This window comes from Gossypium hirsutum, chromosome D02, assembly GCF_007990345.1.
Source record: "Gossypium hirsutum isolate 1008001.06 chromosome D02, Gossypium_hirsutum_v2.1, whole genome shotgun sequence".
Taxonomy (NCBI): domain Eukaryota; kingdom Viridiplantae; phylum Streptophyta; class Magnoliopsida; order Malvales; family Malvaceae; genus Gossypium; species Gossypium hirsutum.
Window position 1 is genome coordinate 30,239,945 of NC_053438.1, and position 7,824 is coordinate 30,247,768.

General features: G+C 35.5%; 1 non-coding gene across 1 annotated transcript; it reads left to right on the forward strand.

Moving 5' to 3' along the window:
* Positions 1-6,987: 6,987 nt before the first annotated feature.
* On the forward strand, positions 6,988-7,093 carry LOC121215030 (small nucleolar RNA R71). The gene has a single exon (XR_005910766.1). It is a non-coding gene; the product is annotated as a small nucleolar RNA R71 (small nucleolar RNA).
* Positions 7,094-7,824: the final 731 nt, after the last annotated feature.

A 7,824-nucleotide genomic window follows, 5' to 3' on the forward strand; every position in this document is an offset into this window, starting at 1 on the left:
AATTAATTAAAATTAATTTATTTAGCCCAAATTAAATTGAGAATAAATTAAAAGTAACTATATTATGAATTAATACACATATTTGGACCGTCTTAGGCTAGAAATTATTTTTCCTTGTTACTTCGAATTGCTTCTCGATTTTGTTCTTTTAACAGTGTCTGCCAGATCAATTTTCGCCCTTTGTACGAATTTGTCAAAAATATCAAAATTCACTAAAAATAATTGTAAAATTGACTAAAAAGTAACCTGTTCAAATTTTTAATACAATTTAATTATTTTATAAAAATTAATTATTTGATGACAAAAATTCTATCGAAAATGCATGATTTTAAGTAAAATTAGGTATGAAAAAGTATATAAATCTTTGTGTTTCCACACCCCCAAACTTAAATCATTGCTCGTCCCGAGTAATGCACAAATTTCGAAAAGAATTTCTCATAAACACTTTTGAAGAATTCCTTCAGAGCAACTTTCTGCTCAAAATTATGAATTTAATATACTTAGGCTCAAAAATAAGAAATTTGATAATTATGCTACTTAAGTATGCATATCATTCAAATTACATCCAACAACTATTATAATAGCAAAATTAGACTAAATGCCTCTTTAACAAAGACATGTTAACCCTTACCAATTTGATTTTTTTATTCCCTTATTCAAGACTAAGCTGCAATCATTAAGGTTAACTTATGTCTTCATATGTTGATTTTAGCAATTTCTCTCCACTAATTTAGGTAGCATAGAAACTTGAATCAATAGGTCTTTATTAAGGTTGTAATGTGGCTAGGCTATGGGTAGGTAAATGACAGATAAATTTTGGCTTAAAAACCCTAGACTCAGTGTAAAATCAAACCTTCAGAATTTTTACCTTCGATACACCAACTTATTTTTCTATCACATGCTCTTTTGTACACCTATTTTCTTTAAAGTACATGTTTTTTTTTCAAATTCAAATTCGAGCTCTTTCTTCATGTACTAAAATTTTCGAGCAATTGATACTTCTTTTCAACCCCCCCAAACTTATTTTCAAACGATATTCTGAATAGTACTGAGTCTAGTGTTTGGGACAATTTTAAAGATAATGAAGAGAAAAGTGATGGCTAAATATTGCAAAGGTCCAAATAAAACTAGCCATATAGTTTCAAAGTTGGGTTTCAATGGATAATTTTATCATGGTCGGCTTGAAATGCTCAAACAGTCCAAACAATAATTTCCTAAGTCATTTTCAATATTCCATGTTTCCTAGGATTTCGCCTCAAGAAATTACTAAGTCAATTCTAAAAACTTAAACTTTCATGCATGCCTAATTTTTTCATAGGGAACTAAAAAAAAAATTATGGTACGAATTTGAATGCTTTATTAAAAATACATTCATATCATTATTAAGCTGACATAATAACTTATTGAAATAATAGAACTTTATTAATACTGAAGTTTAGCATACTTAACAAAATTTCAAATTATTGAACAAAATAAATCCTAATCATAATTAAAAGAAAATTTTATTTTGAGCTTAAAATGAACAATGTCCTCATTGTTTAAAGTGAATAGATACTATACACTAGGTAGGATTTTAGAAAAGAGGAGGTGAGTCAAATTGACTGCTTAAGTACCAAGATCTCTCGAAGTCCAATACTAGACATGTATATACCTATTGCCACACTTTAGCCTTTGTGACTTGTTTTGTTTTATTGTGCAAAAAAAATTCCTAATTAACCTAATCCTAAAATAACTTAAGAATAAAAATAAAATAAAGTTGAGGTCCTCCCTTTTTTATTTGTTTGTCGATCCTTCTGATTCAACTCATCTTTTGCTTCATCATTATTTCCTTTGCATGAATCACTTTGCTCCCTCTTCAACAGTGAACTTTATGGTTCAAATATGAAATTTGGAAACTCAAGCATAAAAATAAATGGGTCATTATAAATTTTCCTAAAGGTACTCCTCATCGAGTCATCCCTTATTTTTGAGTATCTCCAGTAGGCTTGTTGCTGCCATTGCATGTGTTGCATTAAGTCCATCAACTTTGATAGCTCATCACAAAGATCTAAGCTAGGTGGTGGAGCTCCAAACATTGAGGTTTCGATATTAGGTTCAGCTTCTGGTTCTATAGGTTTCGCCTCATTAGGGACTTCAGTTGATTGCTCTGGCGGGATCTCTATGGGGTCATCTTCTGCTTCTTCGAGATCCTCACATTCCTCAACTTCTTGATGTAAAATAGAATCTCCAGCTACTTGGTAAAGGTCCCAATCGGTGATTGTGCCCTGACTATACCCTATCTTCTTTACATTCGCAAGAATTTTTACTTTTAAGCATAGAATTGTTATCGTAAATGAGAAATAGGCTGGGACAGAACGTCTAACGGCACAATTTTGCATTTCTCTTAGGATGATTTTGCCCACATCAATGGTCTTTTCAGTTAGAATTGAGTATAATAGGACCATTCGCTCTAATGAGATTGTAGTCCCACGCGAACTAGGCATAAGGCTGAAGCGGATGAAATAGAACCATACCTTCACAAGTGCTGTCAAATATTCTTTTCGACACTTGTGGATTCCTTTCTTTGACACATTCCACTTAGAACCTGGAACTATAAGTTCCTCGAGAATTTCTTGTAAATTTTTAGGCTTAATGTTGCTCAAAAAAGAAGAATATTCATCATTTTTGAAATTAGGTAATTCATAGAACTCATTAATAACATTTGAATTTATTGGTACCTTGATTCTGCGAACTAGAACTTCAGTCAATTCGCTTCAGGTTAAATTCGCATAGAATTCACAAACTAGTTCCTCATCCACACTTGGTCTCGTTTCACAAAACAATTCCCAATTGAGGGCTTCAATAACTTGACGAATACGTTCCATAAAGTCTCCGTAGTTGCTTTCCTTCAATGTGAAGCCTTTCTCTAAATCGATCTGTTGATTTTTGAAGATACTTTCATATGTTACTTTGGCTTCTTCACAGTGGAACTTATATTGTGTTTCATAGATTTGGGCGAAGGCACGAGTTCTCTTGCGAGGCATGATTAACCTGAACATAAAATAGGAAAAATTATTTTCTCAAAAATTTAATTAATAAAAATTATTAATAGTTCAATGATTTGAAAATTTAAATAATTGAATAAAATTAAAATTCAAGAGAAAATTCGGTCTTACCACCCTTTTTTAAAAAATAATAATAACTAAAAGCAAAAGAGGTCGATTTAAGGTAGGTTGGAGGATTTGGCTAAGGATGGGTAAAGGTGTGTGCCGCAGAAATGTTGGAAGGCTACTAGGTGTGTGGGCAGATGGGTACGGAAGCAGGCAGCAACACACAGCAGGGGTTACACGCAAGCAGCAGCGTGCGGGACCTTTGGCAAGCAGACCTGATGCGTTGGGACGTGCACAGGTGTGGTGCACAGGAACAGGACACAGCCTGGGCGACTGCTGGGGCTGGGGCGTATGGTGTGCTGAGGCTGCTAACCAAGCAATGTGCAGTTGAGGCTTGCTGCACTAAAAGGATTTGGTGCTTTCGGGTTTTGAGTGATGAATGAATGGGGGAAGTAAGGGTGGAATTTATAATGGGAGAAGTCGGAATTAGAGTAGAATTCTTACAGAAATTTAATAATTTAAATATTCTAAGTCTAGTCCTACTTAAAGTTAACAACAATTAATAATGAAATTATCAATTGCTATTAAATTATTAAAACAAGAATAAAATATGATTAAAATTAAACTAATCCTAATTCTATGCTAAGTTGATAAAAATTAATATATAAATTATAAGAGATATAATTATATATTACAGTTTATCATATTTATATAAATATATATATTAAAAATATTTTTTAAGATGCCTTTTGGAAATATTTACAAAAAGAGGCACCTGGTTTATATTATTTACGAAATTAGCAACCAAATTTTAAAAATAATTCGATTAAGTCCCTAGACTTAATGAAAATTTGAAATTGAGTTGTAATTTAAAACTTGGATCACAATTTGACCCTTTTATTTGAAAAATTAAAAATTTATTTTGTCATTCAAGGAATAATTTCTCGAAAAATTATGTAAAAATCAATTCTTAGGAATATTGGAGGGGTAACAAGCGATCCCACTTAAGTTCCAATCTCCTGGACAGAATTTATTTAAACATAATAAACCGAAAATATACGCTAAATAATTTATTAAAAATAAGAAAATTTAAATATCTGGCAAACTGAACAAATCTGATGCCCTAGAACAACTCATTCTCGTACCATAAAATGACACTTTTTCCAATTGAGTACGAGATTCGTTTCTTCGCATCGCCTTAGTACCTTAGTTAGATTGGCTTAGAAATCATCGTAAGTATCTCCGAGTACTGAAAAATCATCCATAAAAACTTCCAAATATTTCTCAACCATGTCAGTAAAAATAGAAATCATACATCTTTGAAATGTAATAGGTGCATTGCATAAACCGAATGGCATGCGTCTAAATGCAAACGTATCGTACAAGTAGGTGAATGTCGTTTTGTGTTGGTCTTCCGGTGCTACTGTAATCTGATTATACCCTGTGTATCCATCGATAAAACAGTTGTAATCTCGTCTCACGAGTCTATCCAACATCTGGTCCAAGAACAACAAAGGAAAGTAATCTTTCCTAGTCGCCTTGTTCAGCTTCCGGTAATCTATGCAGATTCTCCATCCCGTAACCATTCTAGTCAGTACCAACTCATTGTTCTCATTCTCTACAATCATGATACCTCTTTTATTTGGCACACACTGGACCGGGCTTACCCATGAACTGTCTGAGATGGGATAGATGATATCCGCATCTAACCATTTGATGATCTCTTTTTTTACTACGTCCTTCATGAAGGGGTTCAGCCTCTATTGTCCATCGATCATCCCTTTTTTGCCATCTTCTAGGATAATCTTATGCATGAATACAGATGGACTAATACCACAAATATCGGTTATGGTCCATCCGATGGCCTTCTTAAATTGTTTCAGAACTAAGATAAGTTTCTCTTCTTGCTTAGTGGTTAATTCTGCTGAAACAATCACAGGCATAGTAGAAGCGTTACCTAAATAAAAGTATTTTAAATAAGAAGGTAATACCTTGAGTTCTAATTTAGGTGGCTCCTTGATCGACGCTTTTGGTTGGGAATAGTCCCTCTTTTCTAACTCCAAAGATTCAAAACAGGATTGCAGATTAAATCCCCTTTGATTAGCTTCTAGCAAAGCTAAGTATTCATCCTCCTCTTCATCATTTAGAGGATCCAATGTCAAAATTCTTTCCAGTGGGTCCTCAATACATTTGAGTTCCTTCTCCACTATTCAATCCTCTAAATCAAACACTGTAGAGCAATCATCCATTATGTTAGGAAATTGCATAGACTTAAAGACATTAAATGTTACCTGATCATCCTGAACACGAATAGTGAGCTCACCCTTCTACACATCAATAAGGGTCCTTCCAGTTGCTAGGAATGACCTTCCTAGGATGATTGGTACTTCTTTGTCTGCTTCAAAATCTAGAATTACAAATTCAACAGGAAAGATAAACTTATCTACACGTACCAATACGTCCTCGATATTTCTTTCTGGATGTGCTAAGGATCGATCTGCTAGTTGAAGCGTAACTATAGTTGGTCTAACTTCTCATATCCCCAACTTCCTAAATATTGACATAGGCGTCAAGTTGATACTTGCAGTTAAGTCACATAATGCCTTACCACAATATGTTGCTCCAATGTTGCACGGTATGGTAAAACATCTAGGATCCTTCAATTTTTGGGGTAGTTTGTCTTGAAGATATGCACTGCATTCCTTCGTCAGAGCTACCGTCTCAAATTCTCCAAGTCTTCGTTTCTTAGACAAGATATCTTTCATGAACTTGACGTAGTTCAGCATTTGCTCAAGTGCTTCAACCAACGGGATGTTGATGTGAAGTTGCTTGAGTACGTCAAGGAACTTCTTGAATTGAATCTCCTGCTTCTGTTTCTAAAGTCTTTGAGGGTAAGGTGGTGGTGGTTTCATTACTGGGACTGATTCTGGTTCATTTGTCTTTAGTGGCAATTCTGCATCTAATGACATTGTTAGTTGATCAGAATTAGCTGGTCCTGAGGTTACTTTGTCGGGTTTTGCAGATTCTGTTCTGGTGAAACTGGAATTTCAACACTTGGTTGAACTTCTTCTGAATCTTGAGCGTCAGCTGGCTCCTTTTCAACTTCGAAGTGTTGGGCTTACTGTCTTTCCGCTCCTAAATGTCAATGCTTTACAATGTTCCTTCCCCCAATTTCTCGAATTCTCTGTGTCACTATGCAGAGCACCTTGTGGTTGGTTTCTAAGTTTAGTAGTAAGCTGGCCCACATGATTCTCCAAATTCCTTAGAGTGGCGTCGTTTTTCGCCATGTATGCCTTTAGTAGATTCTCTAAGCTATTGGATGGTTCTACTTGGGTTGGTTTCTGAACTTGTTGGGGGAAACTAGACGGCTGAGTTAGTCTAGGTTGGGCGTAAGTGTTACTAGTTCCAGCCCCTTAGTTACTCCAGGAAAAATTCGGGTGATTTCGCCACGATGAGTTATAAAATTTGGATTGCAGTCCTTGCCTCCCTAGGTTTTGGTTATGGTTACCTATATACGGATTCGGGGTTCGATGGACATTCTTCAAACAAATGTCCTTCCCCACAATACACATAGGCTATATTCTCAAATTGGTTAGGTGGTTGGGCTGCAAAACTATTAGACCCATTAGTGGTAAGATTCTTAAGCATTGAGGATATTGAAGATACCTGAGATGCGAGTGAAGTGAGAGCGTCCACTTCATGTATTCCAGCGACTCGTCTTCCTAACACTGCTCAATTGGTCAGCCATTGGCAATTGTTGCTGGCAATCCTCTCAATAATTTTGTAAGCCTCATTATAAGACTTAGAAAAGAGAGCACCATTAGCAGAGGCGTCCATTACCATCCTCGTGTGAGCGTTGAGACCATTATAGAATGTCTCCAGTTGAATGCAATGTGGGATTCCATGATGAGGAACATTCGTAATAACTCTTTGTACCTTTCCTATGCTTCATACAGGGACTCATCATCCATTTGTTGGAAGGCAGTGATCTCATTCCTCAACTTGGCATTCTTGCTCGGCGGGAACTTTCGTAATAACTCTTTGTACCTTTCCCATGCTTCATACAGGGACTCATCATCCATTTTTTGAAAGGCAGTGATCTCATTCCTCAACTTGGCATTCTTGCTCGGCGGGAAATACTTCATGAGGAATCTCTCAGCTAACTCTTGCCATGTAAAAATGGAGTTTAGTGGCAATGAGTTCAACCAGGCACGAACTCTGTCCCTTAATGAATATGGGAACAACTTCAGTCGTAATGCATCTTCGGGTACTCTGGCTAACTTGAAAGAATCTCTCACTTCTATAAATAGTCTTAAGTGAAGATGAGGATCTTCAGTAGACATTCCACTGAATTGGCCCACAGTCTGAAGCATCTAGAACATGACTACCTTCAACTCAAATTATTGTGCCTCAGTTTCGGGTCTCCTAATACCCAGATTAAGATCGTTAAATAATGGCACGGCATAATGTCGTAAAGCTCTATCCCTATCATCAGCAATAAGGATAGGATTTTTTCCTTGATTCATATTCTCAAAGTTTATCTCTTCGATCCTTCTCTGGTTCACTTGTCTTCTTCGCTATCGAAAGGTTCGTTCTATTTCAGGGTCCACAGGGAGTAAGTCAATAATCTGGTCAATACTCATAAACACCTGAAATAATCACAGAAAGATTAAGTAAGTAAATATTTAAACAGGAAAATAAATAAACCAAAATGTAAAAATAGATGCACAAATAA